We start from the raw sequence: 23,604 nt of genomic DNA, 5'->3' as shown, positions 1-23,604 counted from the left end.
CCCAAGGGATGCTGAATGCTAAGCTCCTCAAATCACTGAGCTCCCCAGATCAGCCTGAGGCTTTCCATCCCTGCGATGACTCCAGTCGCTGTGCTGTGATTCAAGTCATCTGCTTTGAAGGAACGCAAAATAATCCTAGCGATAAATACACAAAAGAAATCTATTTAGTCCCAGTGTGTACCTCAGTGTGTAAACACACATTTCATCCCCAAATGTCTTTGTTTGGGTTCATTCCCAAAGTCTGGGCACGCTATGCCGTGTCCCAGGCTCTTTCTCATGTACCCATCGTGCAGTGCTTACTCGGAGACCGATTTTGGGCACACCGTACGAGTTTTGGCTGGCTGGCCGTGACCTCTTGGCCTCTTGCTTGGATGGGGACCTTAATTCCTACAGAATGAACGGTGAGAACATCCACAGGCAAAGGGCTCCGGCACAAGGGAAGGAACCACTCGGGGAAAGTTAAAGGCAGGCACAGCTGGGACATTCTCTCCCACGGAGAGACAAGCGGCTATCGCAGGTGAGGCGAGCCGGACGTACGTCCCCACAGGAGTTTGAACCGCCCGTTCTGCCCCACGCCTTGTCCCTCCCGAGGCGAGCCCGCGGAGCCGGGCCCAGGCTGCCACACAGCCCCCGTTTCGCCCCGTTTCCCTCGGGATTTCCCCCCAGCCGTCCCCGCCACCCCGGATTTTTCCACGCCTGACAACAAAGGAGGCGGCGGGCGGCCGCGGCGGTGACTCAGCGCCGGTCCCGCCCCCGGCCCGCCCCGCCGCTCCCCTCAGGCGCGGCCGGGCCGGCTCCGCGCGTGTGGCGGGGCCGGGCGGACACTCCGGCGGCACCGGGCGGGCAGCGGCAGCTCCTCTCCGTCCCTCCTCGGCTCCCCTCTGCCTCGTACCCCGCGCTGCCGGGCGGGCAGAGCCTTCCCGCCGAGGTAGGTTGTGCGTGTGCTCCGCACACAAAGGCGCTGGCGCGGACGGACGGACGGGATATCCCAGCCGGGGGGCTGAGCGACGGCGGCTCCCGGGAGGAGAGGGGGAGCGGCGGGTCCCGGCTGGGAGCACCCGTACCTTCCTTCGTGCAGGGAAACGCGGGGAGTTCGTCATGGCTCGGCATAAATTAAAGGGGGGCAAGCGGAAGGGTGCCCGGGGTGTGCGGGGCTCCGGCGATGCTTAGTCCCCCCGCGGGTGTCCCCGGCTCGCCGGGCCGTGGGGCCGCAGGGTGTTGGGCCCCTCCGTGGGGACAGCTCTGATCCTTTGGTGACTCTCGTGGGATCACCCCCATAGTGCCGCGGGCTCCGTGGGTGCAGGCTGGCAGGACTGGCGGAGTGGTTGGTGGTGGATGGGAAGAGGAGTTGGAAAAGCAAATAAAGATGATAAATATTTTATTTCCTATACATGATGCCCTGTAAAATGAGGATTCAGAGCAGCTGAACTTCTGGTGTGGGCTGTGGATGTCTCCTTGCAGATCTTTAAAACAAATAGAAGCTGGGAGCGGGACAAGCCCAGAGGAGCTGCTTCTGCTATGCTTCCACCTGGCTCTGTCAGAGTTTCTCTCAAGGACCCCGAGAATCCAAATGTTCAGGTTCTCCTGTGCATTGGGTTGAAAGGCTGCGCAGCTGGCCAGGGAAACTGCACGGATAAACACGTTTTGGGGGTGCACAAGGGGAAGGGGTGCAGTACAGGAGCTCTGTGTGCCTGAACTACTTGTTTGCTTTGGCTGTTGAATTTTTTTGTAGCTTAATGAGTTCTGGCATAGATCGATACTGTGCAAATGTGGTTTACAGCCGTGGCCGGCGTTGGAGCAGAGTCTGCCCTGTAAGTCCTGGGCATGCTTGTGGCAAACTCGAGACAGCAGCAGGAACATGTGAACTTGAGGGATTTCATTGAGAATCTGCATGGTCAAACAAAAATGCAACAAAAGGAGGAAAAGATGCTTCTGTGTGCTCATAGTGTGGTCGCTGTGTATAGTTTGTGGTGGGAGTGTTGTTGAATAACTCAGGCAGTGGAGCTGCTCAGTGTTGTGGTACTTCTGTGTGTGCACTGAGTCCTGTAGCACCAGTCAGGACATTTAACTTCCACTGACTTGGCAGAGAAGTAGGAGTGTGGAAGGACGTTGCTGAAGATGAGAATGATTGATTGTAGATCTGGTAGGCAATTTGGGAGGCATTTAAACTCTCTCTAATTTCCTTGTTATGTGAACAGGACACTGGGAATCTGTTGCTTTATTGATGGATGTTTTCTTAGCAATATATGGACAGACAGTGTGTGCTGTGAATGTGATGGCTGCTTGTTTGGTGTCAGCGATATTTGCTCAGGGAAAATAAACAATTGTTTGCTGAGCTTTATTATAAAGAACCAGAAAATGCCCCATATCTCCTGAAACAAAGCCTTTATTGTCTTAATGCAACTGTGGGCCAATTTCATGCTTGGTGTAGTTCTACTGATGATGGTGGAGTTTTGCCAGGGATGATTTTGGCAGGTGAAATGTCACTTCTGTGTCCATAATACTCAAGAGTAGTGTCGCTATATTGTCTTCAGCACTTGAGTATTGTTAATTCAAATGGCATGCTGATGCTTCCCAAAAGTTAGAAGTGGGAGAATTATCTCATCAGGTCCTCACAATACTTTCCCACTTGCTTTCTGCTTCAGGTCTCATACCCCTTAATTTACTCTCTTCCTTCTTTTTCAGTCTTAGCATCTCTTTTCTCTCTTCAAAATTAAGAAGTTTCTGTGAGCTCCAGTTCACCCTCAAGCATTTAAAGGTTTTGAGACTCTGTTGAACTCTGCACCACCCCTGCACGACTGGGTAAGTGGGGAGCTGTGTGGCAGCTGCAGTTGGGAGATCTTTTCTTGCACACACTCTCCTTCACAATCTGATTTGTGTGGTGGCTCTGGTCAGTGTGTTTGCTGAAGTGGCAGATTGTTTGTCAGAGTCACGCAGTGGAACAGCCTGGCTTGAGAGAGACTGACAGAGGCTGATAGACCAGGCTGGGGGTGGGGGAGTCAGTTTTTACATACTGCCAATACTCAGGATGTTGAGAAACAACTGATTTTGAGAACACTCCTTCATGACTTAAGTAAGGACAGGGAAATTACCTAAAAATTGGAGCAGAAGAGAAGCAGAAATGGGGAAAGAGAGAAGGAAATAATCATGCTTGCTAGCTGTGGGAAGAAGAGTGGAATTGTTTAACCAGTAATTGGCTCTAACAGAACTTTGGCTCTATCAAACTTTCAAAGAAAATATTTTATTGAATAAAGCTATGTTATCTTTGTACGTGGTTAACAGTATTAAATACATGTGGCCAACTCTTAATCTGTTCTGTGGGACTGTGGTAGTTGTAAACAGAGCCAGTTTCAATGCTCAGCTTCTGCTGAGCCGTTTTGTGTCTGGCGTCTCTGTGCTGTACAACTTTGGATCTATTTGCATCTCATAAGAACACAAGAAGAGCGTGTCTGACACAGCTCACAGCTGATACCATTCTGACACGGTATCAAAGAGCAACACACATGCACAGTCTCACTGTGAAGGGGAATAAAATGTGCTTAATGCTTCTTCAAGTCAGTTATTAGTCTAAAGGTTGTTCTGGTTTGGCCAGACCTGGTGTGGTTTTGACTATCAGTGAAGTATGGTTTGCAGCCTAACATAGTATTGCAAAGAGCCTGCAATTCTTCTGTGTACTTAAAAAGCATGTAAGTCAGGGTTTTGATGTTTTGTTTTGACATAAGACGGTGGAAGGATTCAGCTGTGGAAAGAGAATTGTTCACATGCTAACCTGAACAAAAAGCTGCAAATTTGATAGGAAAAACATTTTTTTTGGAGAATGGTAAATTATCTGTTTAGAACTACATTTATCAGTGCTACTTCCACTTCCCATGTCTTGCATGCTCTCGCCAGGCTTATCTCTGTGAATGCCTCATTTATATTAATTCTTCTAAAACCATGCTGAAGTGGGATACCACATGTTCCCATTGTGGGGAAGACACCTTCCCTTTGCAAATGGGGAATAAAAGCACAAGCACGAGAAAATGGCTTGTCTTTGACCACACAGGAACTGTAGTGGTGCAAGAACCTGAATTCGTGTGTCCTGAGCTGTTGGCTAGTGTTGAAATCAAAGTACTGCCCCTGCCAGCAGGGGTGGGAGAAGAGAAGAGGCACGGTCCAAAAGGCACAGTATGAAAAATGGTTGGGTTACCTGGCTGTGATGCACTCAGTGGTTGACTGCTCATCTGTCACCATCATGCATGTTGGTCTGTGTTAGTGAAAAACAGAAGGGTTTTGTCGTGATAAGTACTTAAACAAAAACACTCAGCATACACAGGACAGAAGAATAAAAAGAAAGGGATGTTTTTCTTCTCCTTAGTCTACCTGCGTTCAAATAGTGGGTGCTGGTTTTACACATGGGTCTCTGGCTGGATCTTTGGGGAGGTCCTTCATCTGTCACACTGTCCAGTTGTGTGTGAACAGGTGCCAGCAGAAGGGCAGAGAAGGCTTTGCAGAGCCAAGTGGGTCATGGCTAGACCAGGACTGCCTTCCTGTGACCTCAGCAGCTGGGTGAGGTGGTTTGAGTGCAGATCCCCACCCTGAGAAACCAGGCTCTTGGTTTTTTTTTTAAAAAGAGTGATTTCTAAAGGGGTGGCTGCTCTTTGTTGTGCTATGCACAGACACTCACGTAGCTGCTCTTCTCACCTGGCTGCTCTTCTGCTTTGGGGCGTTGGTGTGAAGGGCTGTGGGTGTTGCGTGACAGCAGAGAGCAGCCTGTGGCAATTCTCCTGTGGCAGAAATGTTCTAGAGGTTATATGAGCAGGGAGCACTGGTGTCTGCAAAAAAAAAGGATGTGGTTTTTCTTCCCTTTTCTGTGTAACTTGAAGCACTGGAGGTTACCTGCTACCTCTGTGCTGTCAAGTTGGGAAAACTGAAGTAATGCTTTTCCTTACAGTGCTGGTTTGGTGCTTGACGGTTATAATTGCAAAGTCAGTCCTGTTTGTAACTTTGGCTTTGAAACATATTTTGTGCTGACAGCCTACTTCTTGTGCTTAGGCCAGTGCTGTGAGTTTGTGCAATGAAGGGTGGGACACTCACAGGTGGGGAGAGCAGTTGCCAAGCTGTGTCTGTAAAAGAAAAAGCCACAAAAATTTTGACACATTTGTGGGCAGTGCTGTCTGCTGGTTTGTATCACATTTTAAAATAACTTTTGAAATCAGTATTTACTCCACTACTTTGGCCTGGGTCTAGCTGAAAGGGCAGGTTTTGTGGTGACTTGGTGCAGTTTGTGTATAGCATAGATCTAGTTTGCAGTGGAGTTTGAGTGTTTAGCAGGTCATCAGCTTGCTTAAATGGGACAAGGATCCTCGTTGTATGATGTCAGCAGGGAGCACAACTGCAATAACCTTAGCCTTGTTTAGCCTTATTTATCCTAGAAGTAAAACTCTTGCATTTGCTTACATTTTTGAAATGTCTTTGACAACACGGAGGCAGAAGGTTGCCTTTTGTGCACACACATGCTCCTCTTCAAAGAGAGGAGTAGTGAAGTCATGTAGGAACAATGGGACAAATCCCTTTCATTTGGATGAGCTCAATTTCTTTATTTTTACATTTATACTGCAATTTTTGGCAGCCTTTGTGCCTTCAGGATGAACTGTAAAATCTTTGTGCTGTCCTTTAGGAAATCTCAGCCTTTTACATTTACTGCCTCTCTGTGTGAACTGCATTAGAGTCCTGTAGAGAGCTTGTGATGATGAAGCATGAAAAGTGGTGCTTCTATGAGAGGTATTTTAAGATCCTGGAGAGCAACCTTGCTGCTTGTTGAGGTGGGATAGGTCTTATTTTTTACCTTGTACTGGGGAATTACTTCCTTTCTTGTAAACTGTAGGGCTGAAACCCACAAATACTTCTGACGGAGAAACTGCCCTCACATTTGACTTTGAAGCAGTCCCTCTCCTTTGCAGTACAGTATATTTTGGCAGGGGAAACTTAAGTTTTGAAGTGTTACTGTGTAGAGGGAAACCCACTTCAAGTTGCTTTGGCTTACTTGAATATTAAGAGTTTCCCTGTGTCCCTTGAAGGATGTCCAGTTCACCATGCCTGTGCCCACTGGTGCTAACTAACTCGCCAGGTCAGCAGTGTCTGCTCTGAAGAGGAGGCAAACACTGCCCATCAAAGGTATTTCAGTAGTCATGGCATTCAGTGGGTTGGCGAGAGGAGGATGATGATGGCAAATAATAGAACAATTCTTTTCATTCCTTTCCTGTGCAATGAGTGGGCATTTGTCAGACCTCATGTACGTACACAGGCTTTTTTTTGTTCTGGTGCTAATAATAAATAGAGTTCACAGCTCCGAGTAGCCAGGATGATATGACGAGAAGTGGGTCAAGACCATTCGTGTGTGCATAACTGCACTCCTAATCTAGGCCAGTTCCTGTGCTGGATGCTTCTAAACAAGCTGAAAAGATTTCAGGGCAGCTAGAGTTTATGCTGTCAGCTGGGTGAAGTGCACCTCTAGCTGAGTGGAGCACTTAAGGACAGGGATCAGACTGAGTGGTCTGGAGTAGCTTTGCATCTTAGAAGGACCACAGAGGTACAGCTTTACTGTTTAGTACCTCTGAAGGGAGAGGAGTTTAGGTCAAAGTAAACTTTCTTCCTGGCAGGATGATGTGCTGGGCAGCCCTTCAAACATGGGCACTGTTCTGCTATTTCTCTGAAATATGTCTCTGCTACCTCAGTTTCCTCTGAAGTTTCACTGGGGACAAAGATGAGTTGCTGAGTGTCACATTGCATTGCTGCCATGTCCTTCAGACTTGCTGCAATGGTTGAGCTCCTTGGTGCCTTTCAAGGAAGAGTGGCTGCCTGGCCTCACCCTGAGATGCAGTTTGGGGCTTGGCTGCTGGTAGAAGAAGAAAGCCAATTTTCATCTGAATCCACTGGGATTTGTGGGGTTTATTTTTGGAGAGAATAGGGACGAGAAGTTTGATTTGATTATGATTTCTTTTATGGTTCTGTGATTTTCATTCTAGAGCTTTTCGAGGTTACTTGTCCTTGAAGAAGAGCTATGACATATAAGCCAAGCTATAATATGCTTGTTTAACTCATAATACCTGGCACATTATGCTGCTCTCTGAACACAGTCTGTCGGAAATTTATACGCAAGTTTGGGTGAGAATGGAGGAAAGGATTGGTAAAGAGTCGTGGTAGTTTTGGGATTTTCATCGGCTGGGAGGTGGTGGTTTGGTATTTCTGAAAGTAAACCAATCTTTTCTTCCAAGCCCAAAGTACATTTGAGGCCATCCCTGTCTAAAGTGCAGAAGCAAACAAGTTCTGGGGGTTGTAGGGTTGTACCCAGCATGTTGGGTGTGTGGGCAGTGGGCTTTGCCAGATGAAGAGGTGACCTTTGGAAGGTGAACACAGCTTGCCTTGCCACTGTCCCACCATTCTGCTGTGTCCTTTGTCATAGTGAGCAGTGCAGTAACACAGTACCTGAGCAGAAGTGCTCAGGCACAGGGAGTCTGGTGTGTTCTGGAAGGAGCCCTGGCTGTGCAAGGGTTGTCCTGTGAGTGCTGTTTGTTACCACAGATGGCAAATGTGGGAGCAGGGTGACTCTCCAAAGGCAGTGTTAGTGTGCCCATTACTGTTCATTTATGTTTATTCTCTCCAGTACGAGAAGACTGAGCCAGTCATAAACTTCTTACACAAAATATGAGCAAACATATTCTTCCTTTCTCAGAAAATACCTTGAAAGCAAGCTTTAGAATTTAAGAAAATTAATGTCTCTGAAGAGCAGAAAGCATTTACCTCTTGATGTGAAACTAAATCCTGTTGAAAAGGATAAAAAAAAGTCTTTTCTGAAGTATAGCAACTAGAAAGCCAACCTTGAAGCTTTTCGTGAAGACTGGAGTTTGTGAATGTCTGTCTGTGCCTGTCTTAGGTGGAACATTTAGTTTAAAAGGCCAAATCACGTGTTACAGATAGAATTGTATCAAAACTCTCTTTTGGGGAAGCTCCAATCTGAGTTCCTGGGCCTGTCTTGCTTTGTCTGCAGTTAATGACTGATTCAACTCGGCATAAAGAGGGAGAGGTTAGAGGCATCACCTGGCCGTGTTGCATGCTACATCATTTTCCTAATTGGGCAAAAGTGCTGCACCTTCAAAGTTTCCTCTATAAATGTAATTAACTGAATGTGCAATGACTGGTTTGATTTTGGTTTGTTGGGTTTTTTTTTTTTTTCAGTTTAGTATGTAAGCAAAATAAAATAAGTTTCCTTGCTTGAGGATTTGAGGACAAGTTAGCACATGAAGTTAGAAAAAAGTGTACAAACTATTGTTTTGTTTTCCAGTGGCCTGAGGGCACTTCCTGCTTATCAGGACTGTCTCTTTGTTGTAAAGAGACAGTCTCTGCCCTGAAGAACTTACAGTTTAAGTAAGGAAGAGTGTGTGAATGGATATTAGAGGCACAAAAAGGTGAAGCATGGTGGTGTGAGGGTTGAAGCAGAAAATTTTTTCTTGCACTGAATGCAGCTGCTTTGATGGAGAGACAGATTTTTACTTCCAGTATAGAATTGTGTATCTGTATAAAGCTGCTTCATTGCTCATGTTTGTTGCACTACAGGAAGAAGTTTTAGCACTGTAAGCTGCCCCAGAGGGTTCCATATAATTTCCAGCTAGTTAGAGCCTACTTTTTCCCCTGTAGAAGCACTAAAAAATCATCTCCTCAACCTTGGTACCTATTTCCAGGTAACTAATAGGATTAACAGATCCAAGACAACATGTTCCTCTAGCTAAATGTAATCCATTTCCCAGCTTCAGCCAAAAATATTGCAGAGAGGAAAATCATTGGTCTTTATAGTAAATCTAATTTCCAAAGAAAGCGGGGCTTAATAAAAGTTAGACCAGTGCTTTTCTTCTAGAAATTTTCTGGAACTGGTGTCACTTTAATTGTGCAGTTTTAGAGCAGATGACTCTAAAACTGAGGCCAGCTCAAAATGCAGTCAGAGGTCAGTTAGGTCAGTGATACTGGGATACCTTTTTAAAGGAACTGGGAGAAGAACTTCAGGATGGGGAAGTATTTAAGTCCTGGGGGACTTCTTGTATGCTGTAGCAGTGGGCCATATGGGTGCCTAAGTAGCTAAATTTTTTGCTCAAATTGTAATTCCTGTGTCTGTCTAGTCTCTTCCTAATCCACTGCCATGATTTGTTGTGGCTAAGTAGTTCTTCCTTCCCCCAAAGCTGTCCCAGTGTTGCTAGCACGGGATGACTGCAGGCAGCATCTGCCAGGGAGAGGCTCTTATTTCTGTGGTGCTGAGGTTGTTTGTAGTGGGCTCAGTGTGTGATGTACAACAGCTTTGCTCCAGAAGGATGCCCAGGTTCATACTGTTGTGCTAATTAAGGTTTTGGTGTCTGCTGTAAAAAATCCTTAATTGCTGAAGCATCCTTGTATCAGCTTTCAGTAAAGTTGTTTTCTGAAGCATTTTCATTTTAATTCCCCACTGCAGAATTATGCAAGAAAAAGGAGACTTGTTGCTGAAGAGCAAGGGGTGTCACCTGTTCTACTTTCCTGTGGATTTTTTTTGTATTGACGGAAGGCTTTGTTTTAATGCTTAATTCTTTTGACTGCCAGCATCTGGTAGCATACAGGGGGAGTGCTGCATGTGTAATGCCTGTTCTGTGAAAGGCAAGAAAGTTCACTGAAAAGCAAGAGTTCAAAATGAGCTTTAAAGCAGAGGATTGTGTGCTTTCAAAGAGTTTATTCCTTCCAACCCTGAAACTGAATTAATTAATCAAATTGGACATGGCATGCATTGATAAAGTGGTGCTTTGTTAAATGACTGCTCTAAGGGATTGTTTCAACCCCTTCCTCCCATTTTAGTATTGAATCTTAATCTCTTTATTGCAAGTAACATCAGCACTAGTAGAATTAAGAATTAAAGTTTGAGCCAGTGGTGAGTTCATTTATTCCTGTTTTATCTCTAATGATGAAGAAGCCTCAACTGTTTCCCTGTACAGGTTTAATGCTTCTCAGGGCTTGAGGTTCATCTTTATTTTACCTCAACAGTCTCACTTTGGTTTAGGGTATTTTTTCTCCCTAATAGGAAGCTGATTAATTGACTGGTAAAACAGGCACAGATGTAGTTCATTTACTTTGTAAGTGCAGATGTTTTGCGTGCGAGGAGGTCAGGCAAAATTGGATTTAGAAAGCAACAGATTGCAGACAACAGTCAACAAAACACTATCACAGAAAACTTGCTTCTCTACAAGCTATGACATAAGGAGATCTTACTTCTCTGAGTATTTTCCCCCAGGAAGGGGAGTGGAAAAAAATTCTGTTCTCTAATATACAGTCATTCAGATTCCTAAGATTAAATGTCTCTGTAATCAATGCACTCTTTCTTTTTTTCTTTTTTTTTTTAACTGTCATAGTTAGGATGCCATGAACTCAGCTCAGGGTAGCATGTTTTGCTACATGGGAGGCTTTTGAAATGTGCTGTAGGAAATGGTCTCTTTGAGGAAGGAAAGGATAGGGAGTTCAGCAAACCGTTTACAAAAATTACAGTCATTCCAGTTAATGTGGGCAAACTGGGTAATTTTGCACAGAATTTTATAGAGTGGTGTATTTGAAAAACTGTGTCAGGGTAAACACATCCTTCCAATACCTATTTAAAGTGCATAAATATTTATTATTGTCCTTCTTTTACAGATTAAGAAACAAAGGCTTAATTGACTTGCCTAAAGCTATAAGTAATTAATGCAAGGACAGAATGTGAACTTGGGACTTTGAACTAAGAGAACAACAAACAAGATGAAACACTGCAAATGGAAGCATAATGAAAAGATAATATAAACTTTATATTTCAAGCATAAACTCACTACTCCAATATAGAAATCATCTTACCATAAATGCCTTTAGGCAAGTAAGCAGCCTAAAAAGATGCTTTTTACTGAAAACAGAATCTGTTTAGACCAGATCATTTCTTTACTTGCCAATTTTGTGCATCCAGCATTACCCCCATTAAGCTTGTTGCTTCTGAGAAAATTCCCAAAGACAAATTGGAATTTAAATTCAATTTTCAAATAATTTGGGTTCAAATGAAGAGAACCAGGCAAATTTACACTTTGTCATAAAAAGCTGCAGCAAAATCATGCTAGAAATTTTCTTTATTTATCTCCCAGGCAGATGATTGGTGTGAATCAGCCAGAGCACTTGTACTAAATGTGGGAATGGAGCTGACTCAAAGACAGGTGATTGGCATCATTTTATGGGATGTCACCACCAGCAGCTTCATTAAATGTCAGTTTTCCCTCTGTCTTGGTCAAATATTAATTTTCATTGCAATTTTGTCTGAGCATAGCATAATTTTTTAATTTTTTTTCTTTTCATAAGTTCAGTGGATCACAAGGCCCACCCAGGTTCATTATTTTTTTAATGGAAAGGATGGTGGATCTCCAAGCACAATTCTTACTTCTCTAAATTGCACACTTTTGGGGTGTTAGCACACACATGGTCACTGCACCACTCCAGTGTTTGTGCATTTTGGAAGAACAGTGTAGTCCTATAATAGGGTTTGGGATTTCTCTCCTCCTTTACTAAATATTAATTTGGAAGGAATTTTGGAAAGAATTCATTGCAGTATCCAGTGGTTTTGGTCAATGCCTCTGTGTCACTGGTGATAATTGAGAGATAGGGAGTTTTTAGTGGCAATATTTCCATAATGATAATTTTTGTTTCTAAACATGCTAAGTTAAAAGCAGAGCAAACATTTCCTAGTTTTCTGGGATTCTAAATATCTTCTGTATTGGATGTTGTTTGAAATGCATTTCTTTGCCTAAACTGCCTTGTTTCTTCTTGTGATTCATCTGAATGTGTACTAGTCAGCACTTGAATAATGAAAAACCTAAAGTAAATAAGTGATAGTGCCTGCTAGAAAATCAAAAAGTCCTACTGTGAGCCGTGGTACCCTTTAGAACAATTTAAATATCTTTCTGTAAACAAACTGTTGAATGAAGAGTTGTTGAATGGAAGTTGAAAAGCTTGAATCATTAAAGCTTGGGACATTGAAAGTCTAGACGAGATTTAATTGTTATTACTTTGAAGTTCTTAGAAGGAGCTAGAAGAGCATTCTGAGAAGGGTTTTCTCTACCTTTGCCTAGGGTTTATAATTTAATCTAGGGTTTATAATTTAATCTAGGGTTTGGAGGATTAAATTGGATTTAGTCTCATTGCAGCAGAGTTACAGTTTCTTCCCATATATGGCAATTTCTTAAAGGTTAGTAGGGGTTTTTTTCTCCTTAAGGATGCTTTAGATTGTAGATGCCAATTCTGTAATTAACAAACAAGAGGAAATTTGTAAAAAGACTGGAAGTGGTTCTTGAAAGAATCTGAAATTTTAATCATATTCATCACATTGATGGTGTGTTTTTCCTAATAGAAGAGGTATTTTTATTTTAAACTGGAGTAATTTTGGCTTCTGGGGCTTTTTTTGTTTGTTCGTAGTGGGATTTTTTGTTTGGTTTTGGGTTGGGTTTTTTGGTTTTTCGGGGTGTTTTGTTTTGTGGGATTTTGTGTGTGTGTTTAGTGTTGGTTTTGGCTTTTTTTTTCCTTAAATGTATCCCAGAAGCCAGGACTGTCTTACAGGACACCTACTTTCAGAAAGAATGGGGCAGGTAGGTATACTAGAGTTGATCCTTTCATCATCATCATGTTTGATAAGTTTTGAAAGAAAATGGGTCAGACTGTAATATTAGACTGTAAAGAAAGTGAAATATGAGATAACAAAAAAAAAGGTATATCTCTTTGTACCATGTGTGTTTCTGCTACAGCCCGAAGCTGTACACTTTCTATCAGAGCTGCATGAGATAAGCTTGCATGAATCTTTCACTCCATCTTCACAAACCTGACCTCTTCTGTGTTATGTAACTATTGTCATGCAGTTCACATGTGGTCAGTGTGGGGATCCTCCAGTTTTGCCTTCTGTAAACCTTGGTTTTGTTTTTCTGACAGTTCATTTCCTGACAATTCATCATCTGAATTCTTTGTTTGTTGTTGTTTTTAACATTCTTCCCAAGGCTGTTACTTGCAACTGTTGTCTGGCAGCACTGGACTGAAGCCTGTCAGAGGCTGGACTCCTGGTGCCTTTCATTGCTCAGCCACCAGTGTAGATGAAGTTTAGGGGAGTTTCATGGAGGCTTCAAATCCCTTAAAAATTTGATTGAAACTAGCCAACAGCTATGGGGAAAGTTGTATGTGCACACTTATATTATCATAGAAGAAATCTAAGAAGGTTGTTTAACTTAAATTCCTGACCTGGCCCTCTATTTGCTTCTTGGTTATGGAAAAATCTCCCTGGACATGTTTTTGCAGCTTAGCTTTGTACCCAGGGAACTCTCTGTGGTGGCTCTGGTTTTGCTAGAGCCATACTGATTTCATTAAGACGTGGGTATCAGAATGGCATCCTGGAGTTGTCCTACCTCATGTGTAAATGCTTTACTACATGGTTGCTACCCCTTTAGAAAGGCTGTTGTGCAAGCAAACCACATGGATTTCTTTCAGCATTATTTAACTGGCAGTTCGTGGGTAGCAAGTGGGGAACAGCAGATAATGCTTTTGCTCTTGCTGACTTTCTGACCAATGAACCACATAAAATTTTGTAAAGCTGGAGGCGGGGAAAAAACCCAGTGTATTTCAGTCCTGTTATTTGGTTACAGCTGTAAAGGGTAATGTTCATCTAGCACTTCCTTCTAGAAGCTTTCTGTAACTGCATGAGCTATTCCTGTAATTCAATGACATGTGCATCACAAAGGCCTGAAAATTGGAGTGCATCGGAAACTCCAGTTATTTCAAATTACGTAGTTGTAAACTGGCTGCAGGCCTTTGAGTTGAAAGACTAAACATTGATTTCAACATACTGCTGGGTTGTATCACAGAGAGATAAAAGTTGATTTTACATGAAGTGGAAACTTAGACATGCTAGCATGGAACTCAGTAAGCCCACGGTGAATAAACGTTGGCTGCTCACAGATCATATCATAAAGCAATTTATTTGTATCAGTGGCCTGTCACATCATGTAGGATCAATCTTTGCTTAAATAGAAAACACTTATTAAGGAAAGCTACTGCAGACCTGAGCTTGCATTCTAGCTGTGATATCTCTGTGGTCCAATAACCACATGTTTTATCTGGTTTTCTTCCCAGTGCACGAACATGCTTAGTGAGTAACACATGAAAACCAAATATAACAAGGGTTGATACATTTGGCCAACTCTCAGAGTATAAGGATCTCATTATTTTTTCCTACTTCCTGCCTTTGTTTTTTTTATTTGAAATGTATCTGTCTAATACAGCATTTCTCTTTAGCAGGCTAGGCAAGGTTCTTTCCTATTTCATCTGGAAATTAGTCTTTTTATGGGTATGGCTGTGTTGTATGATGAATTTGGTTGTTATTTATTTATTTTTGTGGTGGCTTTCTTACTTGGATCTTGCAGTAAGTGACAGTTATTTTTTTCATATTTTCTTTTCTTTGTACATCCAGGAATGCAAGGGTCACATTCTACAGGGGAGGAAAAAAGAAGGATGTCAGAAATGTACCACTTACTGCTATCAATAAAACTTTAATTAACTATATGCTCTGTCTGGCTTCTTGCCCATGTAATATATAAAAATCAGAGAGACTCTCCTAGGACATTCATACTGGTTATCAAAAATACTTCTGTTTCCATTTACAGTGAAGCCTGAAGAAGAACTGGCTGGCAAGTCTCGATATGCAAAGAAATCTTGATTATTCAGCTTAGGCCTTTCCCTACATTTGCATGTTTGCACTGGTGTACTGAAGAGTCACCTTTATCAAGCCAATCCATATTTAAAATTTACTTCATTTATGCAAAGTATCAGTCCCATAGCAGGATTCCCGTTGACATTCTTGTCAGGTCTGCCCAGGGTTTGTAGCATCACAGAATGGTTTGGGCTGGAAGGAGCCTTAAAGATCATCTAGTTGCAGCCACCTACCATAGGCAGGGACACCTCCCACTAGACCAGGTTGCTCAATCCCCATCCAGTCTGGCCTTGAACACTTCCAGCATTGTCTGGATTTACTGCAGTATGGGGGATGCCATCTGCAGAACTCCTGGGGGAGGAGAGCTACTGTTGAGCAAAGCCTGTGCCTTTCCTCCTCCTGTGCCATTAACCTGGTTTCTCATGATGTGATGTCTTCCTGAAGTGCTGTTCACCACTCAGTCAGGATTTGAACTGTCTGAGCAGGAATTGGGCAGCTGGGCTGCCGCTGCAGATGGCAACTCATCTTGCCTTCCCCAGGAGGAATGAACCTCCCTGCTCCAAACTTCTGTGAGGTTTTTAAAAATTCTCAGCTCTTTCTCCTGGAGACCAGTAACAACTTGCCCACCTGTGCAGAAGGGACTGAACCATTATCAGTCCTGCCTGCAAGTGGATGTCCTTTGACTGCATTTACAGCTATGTGTAATGAGGAGGGAAAGAACTCTGCCTTGCTTTACTTTTTATTCCTGAAGCTTCTGTTTTTTGTCTCTAATCTTCAGGCTCAGACAATAAATGGGGTTTAACTGCAGATCCTAACACTGAGCTGATTATGTGCAGATCTGTGGGTCAAACATTAAGTTGTCAGGAGGGAGACTTGCCATGCTCCCCAAGATGAAGTAGTGTCCTGTTAGATCTCCATCTGACAAACCACATCAACTGTGTCCTTCCAGAGCCCAGCAGTCCCTGTGTGTCATTGTGTGTTCACCACATGAGGGGAGAATGCAGGAGCAGCATCTGCACCACTGTGAGTGCAGCCCTGGCTCCAGGTGGGAGCTGAGACTCCTCTCAGCTGTGGGTTTGGTGTGACTCTTCCCCAGTCACCCTCTTGTGGGCTGATGCTGTGGGATTGTGGGGCCCTCTTTCCCAGGAGTCACCTGCATCCCTTGCTGCAAGGTGCAGTGGGATTGCACCTTGTGCAATGTGGGTGCTGGCAGACAGGGATGAACTCCAGGCAGCATTACCCACCACTGAGCCTCCCCACAATGGCTCCTTGATTGCCCATTTCCCATAAATTGCAGATGCTGTCAGAGAGTCTCCTGGCTCTTTTCTTGGCAGTATTGTTGAAAGAAAGCATTTTTAGTAGCTGCTTTTCACCATCAAAATTATTGTTTTGCCATGAATCAGAGCTGACTTAAATGCAGGTGAAGGATGACTCCCTAAGCTCCGGGGTGTCTCTGCCAGACCCCAAAAGCAGGTGAGCTTTTTGCCCATGAGCTGTCCTGATCTGCTTTACATCATCTCCATGTCCCAGAGCAGGGTTTGACACAGGTGATAGCAGCCTCTCCTGACAGCCTGCAAAGGGTGGGGGAAAGGAAGCATCATCCTTGAAATCCCACTCCCTATGAATGGAGAGCCCTGCTAACCCTGATTATCTCTTGAGAGGCAGGACTTCCCAGGGCAGCTCCTTGGGGCACAGGAAAACTCACAGTTTTCTTCCAGCCTGGTTGTTTTTTATTCCCTGGTTCACCATTCACATAAATTTCCTTTTAAATGATGTTTACCTTTGCAGCTTTAAAAATGTGGGAAAGGCTCTGTTATGGCAGGCTGTAACACAGTGCAAGTAACTATTTCAGAGCTGGCCTTGCATTGCTGCTTGCCCTCTCATCTGTCATCAGCTCCCTCCTGTGTTTTGTGAAGTTTTTGCTTCACTGCTGACAGTGGCACAGCAAAAAGTGAGCTCATACAGAGCTCAAATTACTGTTGAACCAGTTCAGATCTGTTTAATGGAAACCTTCCTTCTCCAAACCCTTTGGCACTCCTTTTACTTAAGTCATAAAACTTCTTCTGTTTGAACTTTGTGGAAACAAACCCCAGACCCTTTCTGTGCTAGTTACAAAACACTTTGATTCCTTTCCCTGGTTTTGTTTCGCATTATTTACTGAACTCCTGCTGGAGTAGTATCTTGGGGTAAAAAGACACTGCTTCTTAGCTGAACAATTTAAATTTTTCATCAAGGGAGATGTATAACCAAACTCTTTGTGAAATGAGTTAGCCATCCATTCTAGCTCAAGCTCTAAGTAGGAAGTGTGGATCATTTTAAAACCCAGGAGAATTTGGACACTATAGGATGGGTATGTATGCAATAGTACTTCATTAGCTGTGGACGTAAAGGAAAACTTCTGACTGGTTCTGGCAAAAGCTGCCATAAATGTATGATTTTGGATGTATGTGTGTGCATCTGAGCTTGTGAGAAAAGGGTGAATTTTTGCATGTTATGTTGAGTGGTGGTGTGTGAGCATCAACCCATATTTACAAAACTCTGTGGTAAGTGTCCTTTCCATTTTCTAAATTTTTTTCCTGAGGCAGAAATGTGCCAGCATCTGTTGTGGACCTTGTTAAGTAAATTCCTTCTCTCCTTTTGTGTTCTAGTTTTGTTTTTTGGCTTTCTGTGCTGTTGGCTAATCTGTTAGAGATGCTTAAGTTTAAGGGGATCTCAGTTGCACAGTCATTAATGTGAAGAAAAAAATAAAATGTATTTACTTCTGGGTTTTTTCTCTGAACTCCTTATACTACCCTTGTTTTTTTGAGATGGGTGATGTTATTATGGCAGGGTGTGGACAGCTTTTTCAAATTATCAGTGTTGCATTTGTGCAGGAAAACCTTTGCTATCTTCTGCGTTCAGAATTCCAGCAAACCCACTATCACCGCAGAATCATTTGGGTGTGGATTCTCTCCGCTTGCTGTGTTTGACTTTCACAAGGATCTGTGCTTGTCTAAAAACATTTAATGAGAATTAGTAAGATATTTTAGCCCTGCAGACTTGTTTCTCTGTAGGCATTCAGCAGACATTATGGAGATCAATGGTTTCCTGTGTTTTATTAGCACAGCAGTTTCAGCTGTAATCTCACATTTCTTTTTATAACTATTTTATAAAGAGAAGGACCCAGTTAAACCAGTTCAGGTTTCTCTGTTACAGTGCTCTAATCCTTGCTCTCATTGTAACAAGTCTGTCTTGGCTGTCCATCTGCTGTGCTTCCCAAGCCTCTGCTGTGTCTCCCTGGCACACCTGCATTTGTGCCAAAAGCTCTGCAGTCACTTAGGCAGCTGTATCTTTCTGACCATCTTTGCCTCCTTGTATCCAGATGTGTACACTAAAGAGTACAATCCGATGTTTGCTTGGTAGTTTTGAGCCAGCACAGGCTGAGATCTCTCAGAGGTTTCCACCTCTCGGTGCAGGACTGCTCTAGGCACTGAAACCTCCCAAGCCAGAGCTGTCTGTCCCTCATGTCCTGGGGACAGAGCAGGGCTGGTGCAGGGAGATGGAAAAGAGTGCCTTGGGAGGGTGGGTGGCAGCTGCTGCAGGGTGATTAGGACAGCTTCTGCTATCTGATATAGGGAGCCAGGTGGTTTCTGTTGTTGCCAGTAAGGGAGGGGATAAAAGGTAGGCAGGAAAGAGGGGCCATCCTTTACCATCCATTGCCATCCTTTACCATCCATTGCTCCAGTGCAGGCAGCTTGGCTGCAGCGAGAAGAGGAGGAAGACTTTAGCTCTTAGGGCCTTGTGCATCAAATAATAGTTTTCTGCTTCTCCAGAGCAGAACAATGCAGGTGAGCAGAGCCTGAAGGCTTTTCCAAGACCTAAGGCTGAGGTGACTGATCCTGTTCTGGGTACCTGGTGAGTGGTAAAGCTGTACTCCTGTGGTCTTCTCTGCTCTGCCGCTGAACTGGTGGCTCCAGGAGGTGTATGGGAGCATCCACTACATTTGTGCCTTTGTCTCCATACAGGAATCTTGCCATTATTGTGGTACAGGAGTGAGCTCAGGGGAGGGATCTTGAGATTCTCAGTTGGGGCGATAACACTTCAGTGCTCACTGTGAATTGAGGATTAGCAAAAACCTGTTGTAGGGTGGAATAGCGTGGTTTGTCCACATTATGACAAATTCCAAGTGCTTTGTTGAATGTATAAATGGGGATAGCTCTTCAGGATTGTGCAGGTCAAGACATTAATTTTAACTGGACTAGAAATACATAAAAGTAATGGTGAAAAATACTATTTGTAAATTAGTTTTAAATAAATGTGTAGTTTAGCCATAGTGAAATAATTCAGTCAAACAGCCTGCCTTACCCCCCTGCCCCTTCTAAGCACCTTCAGGCTTCCCCCTTTATGACCTCTTGAAATTTACTGTTTAAGAGGTCAAAACTAGGTTGGTTTTTTTTTAGAAACATGCAAATGTCTCAGTAATCTTTCAAATTCAGTGTTATTTTCTTGATTTTTATTACATTCAATGAGTTCAGCAACTCTCTGTTTCAATCCAATAAATAATTATTCCAAAGCTGAGAAAGTGATGAAAATCAGGAATCTGATTAAGATAGAAAAAGACAGCTCTAATAGTTCTAAAATCTGGAATCAGGACCAAAAATAATCAATTTGTGAAGTTGAGATAATAATTACTTTCATAAATTTTATCTATAAACAAGATGTCTGTTCCACTTTGTGCCTAGCCTGCTTCAGGGGATTTTATCTAAGTAAATAAAATCAGTTTCGCTTTGATGGTTTTGTGGACCTACTCTGCCTTCACTTACCTCTCTTAATGCAACGTTGATAGGAATGTCAGTTGAAAGTGTGTTCATTTAGAACATTAGAACTGAGTAATTTTCCGTGTGCAGTAAAGATTTGGGTAAGTGTGTGTTATATGTGACTAATTAGTGGTGCAGTTTAACTGCCTCTTCAGCAAACAAAAGGCTCATGTTACAGCAGCCCTGCTGCAGAGAATAGCAATCAAGATTTCTGCTTAAATAATTTTCATTTTTTAGCATCAGTTCACTTTAGAATATGAATCAACACCAGTGCATTCTCCTCTGATGTGTCTTGATTGAATCCTTTTTAGCTGAAGTGAAAAATGGAGGCATGGCATTCTTTTGAGTCTGCACATGCTTTGCTCTTGATGCAAAACAGTGAAACTCACAGACTGCAAGCTTTCGATACGCAGACATTGCCCCTGGCTGTGCAAGAAGATATTTAGATGTGCAGATCATGAAGAAAATTTGTGGTCTTTTTAAGGGAAGATTACACTGGGTAAAAATGAGTTTGAAAATTGAAGCTTGCTATGATTTCTTTCTTAAATCTAATAGATGCCTGGATAAAGGGAATTACTCATAAGAAGGAAGTCATAAAACTGGTTCGAATTAGATTTCAAAGGCAAGGATTATATTGGTCATTTAAAGCCTTGGATTTCTCACCACCACCAGAATCAGTAAATAGCAATCTAACACAAGACTCTGGCAAAGTATAGTCTGCTCTGTAAAGGGCCTTTTGCAGGTTAAAACTGAGTGGTTTGGGATCATGTTTACTATCTGTGCTTGTGCTGGAGTAGCACACGGGAGGAGATGTTCTCACCAGCATGGGATGTTTGGAGATCCCGCTGAAATGGAGCCATTATTTTGTTTATGCATGTTTTGACTTGGCCTTCAATACCGAGTTGGAGAATGTAGGTCAGCTACACCAGTGAGGCTCTGGGTTCTGAAAGAAGATTGCCAGTCCTGTCCCAGTGCCTCTTTCCAGTACCCTTTGGGCTTCATTAACAGTCTGCTTCCTGGCTCCCTTCGGCACAGAGACTATTAGCCATCTGATACTCACTTGCCCAGGGGCAGCATGTTTGCTCAGTAAATGAAGGAAATGGGTACCAAATATGTTACATCTTTGCAAAGCTGTTATGATTTCCCTACCACCACCATCTTCACTTTTAATCTGAATATTTGATATCAACAAAATCACAGTAGACTAAATAGCATTTTCAATTTCATCTGGATGTGATTGCTTCCAGGATACTGCCAGGCAGTACTTGAAGACATATCTGAATGCAAAACCTGACTGATGGGAGAGGGAAGAAGAGACTGCTAATGAGATTATGAAGTAAAATATTGGCAAACAACATTCTCTCTCATGGAGACAGGGGAAGGAGGAGAACAATTTAGGCGAAATAAATAGAGACCCTTTTTTAAAACATATTAATTATGGATTAAAATTTGTAGTTTAAGCAGTGGGATTTAATTTCTCAGCTGAATCAGGGTTTTACAGTTAAAGTCTGTGGAATAGACTGCATTTGGGATAAACATTAAAAACATAAGTATTGCAAGAATTTAAACCAGAAGTGGGAAGGGGAAAGGGAAGGGGGAGAAGTAGGAAGCAACTCTCTGTAAGGCTCTGAGACTAGGACTTGTGTATTCAATGGAGGGTTTTGTTTTGGTTTTGTTGGGTTTTTTCAGTCAGTAATACACACACCTTCTCTTCTGAGAAGTCAGGCATCTCTGACAGGCAACTTAACCAGGTTACCAAATGAAAACATACCACTTATAGCACCCACCTTCTGTTAAATTGTTTCATCATCGAAGGGCTTTCACTGAGGATAAGTTTTCTTATGTTTTCTACGGTCCACACTTCATTTTGGTTCTTGAATTCTTCATAGGGGTGTCTACTATGAAGCCATTTATTGCCTTGGTAAATAGTGGGGGCTTTTTGCTTAGAAAACATTTGCACAGTGGTGGTACCTATTAAACATAAAATGCTTCTGAGATATCCACTGGAAAGAATATCCATGAATAAAAAATGAACCACTTAAATCAATACTATTACTTTTCATTCTTTGCTTTCTTAATCTTGCCTGTTGCCTTTATTCTCTTTATTAGCTTTCCATGATGATGAAGTTTTCTTTTCAAAAGAGGCAATGTGGCCCTGTTATTCTCCATTGCTTTATTTCATCTGCAGCACACACAGTAATATGATAGGGATGTTGGGAGTTATAATTTCAGAACTGTTTATGCAGGTAGTTTGGCTTTAAATTTTTTTTCTTCCCCTTGCTACTACATGGGGTCTTTTGCCATATCATCTCTTTCATTTTACTGCTCTTTATTATTTCATTTTATGGTACTGTAGTCTGTGAACACAAAGTAAATTGATGGCTTCTGAATCAGAGGCTATTACAGCATTTTCCTGATTAGATGAGGTCTCCTTGCTCTCACTCGGATAAATCTTAAATAATCCAAAGCACTTCAGGTGGAAGTATAGTTTTAATAAACCTTACTCTTTGTTAAATTCCTGGAGATTTTTGTCTTTCTAACAGTGGTTATCATCAGGGTTATTAATGTAGAGTTATTAACTTTCAGATGTTCACTTAGGCCAAGTCTCATTCACTTCCCTTCAGTTTTCTTTTAGTGTTTTAATAAAATAGCATCATTATATCTTTGTCACATCTGGACTTGTCTTTTATGTGCAGAGGAGAGAGGTGATTTACTGTCTTAATTTCAAAAGTTCTGAATTTTATGCTAAATACAGTGGCCAGTGTTCATTGCAGCTGATAGATCTTCCCCAGAGGAAGGCTGGTTAGGAAATAACAGAGGAATGAGGATAATGAGAGTCACTGGGCTGCAGAAACAGGCAGGTGTTAATGCTGGGCAAAGAACAGCAAAGCCAGTAATGGCCAGGTAGTGAGAGTAACCCTCCAGCACTGACTTCTATTCAGACCAATTTTGTTCCCTTATTCTTTTCATGATCACAAAACCAGATTCTAATTTAGTGCAGATTTTTCTCTTCCCCTTCCTTGTTAGCATGGAGGTGGTCACAGCTGGTGGTGGCAACGAGCCCACGTACTGTACAAAGTCAGGGGAGGCTGCACTTCATTGCTGCTGTGCTCAGGCCCATTTAATAAAGTTTGAGAGCATGCAGCAGCAGTGTGTGCATTTTATGGTGATGACAGAGCCTCTTAGGCTTTAAATGCACTTTCTTTCCAGTACCATGACAGGGTTTCATGCATCTTGATGCTGTGTCTAAGGTTACCTCAGCATTTCCATTATAAGCCCCTAATTTGCAGCTAGAGTGCTGTGCAGCAGCCCAGTTACAGAGAACTTGGTGGGAAAGGATTTTGTCAAGATGAAGAAAGGGAAAATTTTCAACCCCTTCTGAAGTTATGTTTAGTAAAAATACTGAAAGGGAAGAAAGCCTCTATGTGTGTTATTAAAATGGTCTTCAATGGAGTTCAGGGTGCTTAGAATAAGAGGCATGTCCTTAGTAGTGTGGGAACATGGAGGGGGTTAAAGGTGGAGCAGGACAGCACTTTTCATTTGGTGAGGGCTGTGAAGTTGCTGGCATTGACCTGGAGTAGTAAACACAAATGTTAGCAAGGTTCCTGCAGAGAGGAGGGGCTGGAGTGACTGTAATGCTGTTCTGCTGGAGTTCATCACCCCCCTGCCCCAGGAGCTGTGCTGGGAGCTGTTCCAGCCACAGGATCAGCCTGCAGAGCTGTTTCCCTGCATCATCATTTCCATTAAAGGGGATTGCAGTGACCTCTGGCTCACTTTATTTGGCTTGATGCTGGAATGGTGTCTTCTGTTTTGTTGGGAATTGTCTCTAGCTTGGAAGGGAAACTCTTGGATCTCTACTGGTGGCATATTTTTGACTTGTAATAAACTTCTCTGTGACTGTGAACCATGTGCTTGACAAAAATGTAAGAGGAAATTAGCGGGACATCTGGCCTTTTTAAGGGTCAGACTTTCATTTTTACTTTCTTGACTAGAGTTTAATGAAGTCTAAGTTAATCTGAGTTGAGTGACCTTTGGACTAGGGTAAAGCACTATCTTGCC

At 42.8% G+C, this 23,604-nt stretch overlaps 1 protein-coding gene across 4 annotated transcripts in view; it reads left to right on the top strand.

Annotated features, from left to right (window-relative positions):
- The first annotated feature begins 768 nt into the window (after positions 1-768).
- The window catches only part of FAM107B (family with sequence similarity 107 member B), a 62,343-nt gene continuing 39,507 nt past the window's right edge, over positions 769-23,604 (top strand). The window contains exons 1-2 of one of the 4 annotated variants that reach the window (XM_085083083.1): positions 788-928; positions 2,686-2,802. The gene's annotated coding sequence lies outside the window, so the exon portion shown is untranslated. Of the gene's footprint in view, positions 929-2,685; positions 2,803-18,474; positions 18,577-18,622; positions 18,644-23,604 lie in introns of those variants that run through there. The other 3 variants (XM_085083111.1, XM_085083101.1, XM_085083094.1) reach the window with 3 other exon arrangements.

This window comes from Lichenostomus cassidix, chromosome 1Aa (assembly GCF_008360975.1).
Source record: "Lichenostomus cassidix isolate B80296 chromosome 1Aa, HeHo_3.0, whole genome shotgun sequence".
Lineage (NCBI taxonomy): Eukaryota > Metazoa > Chordata > Aves > Passeriformes > Meliphagidae > Lichenostomus > Lichenostomus cassidix.
Note: the sequence above shows the minus strand (reverse complement) of the source record. Positions and strands in the feature narration are given on the sequence as shown.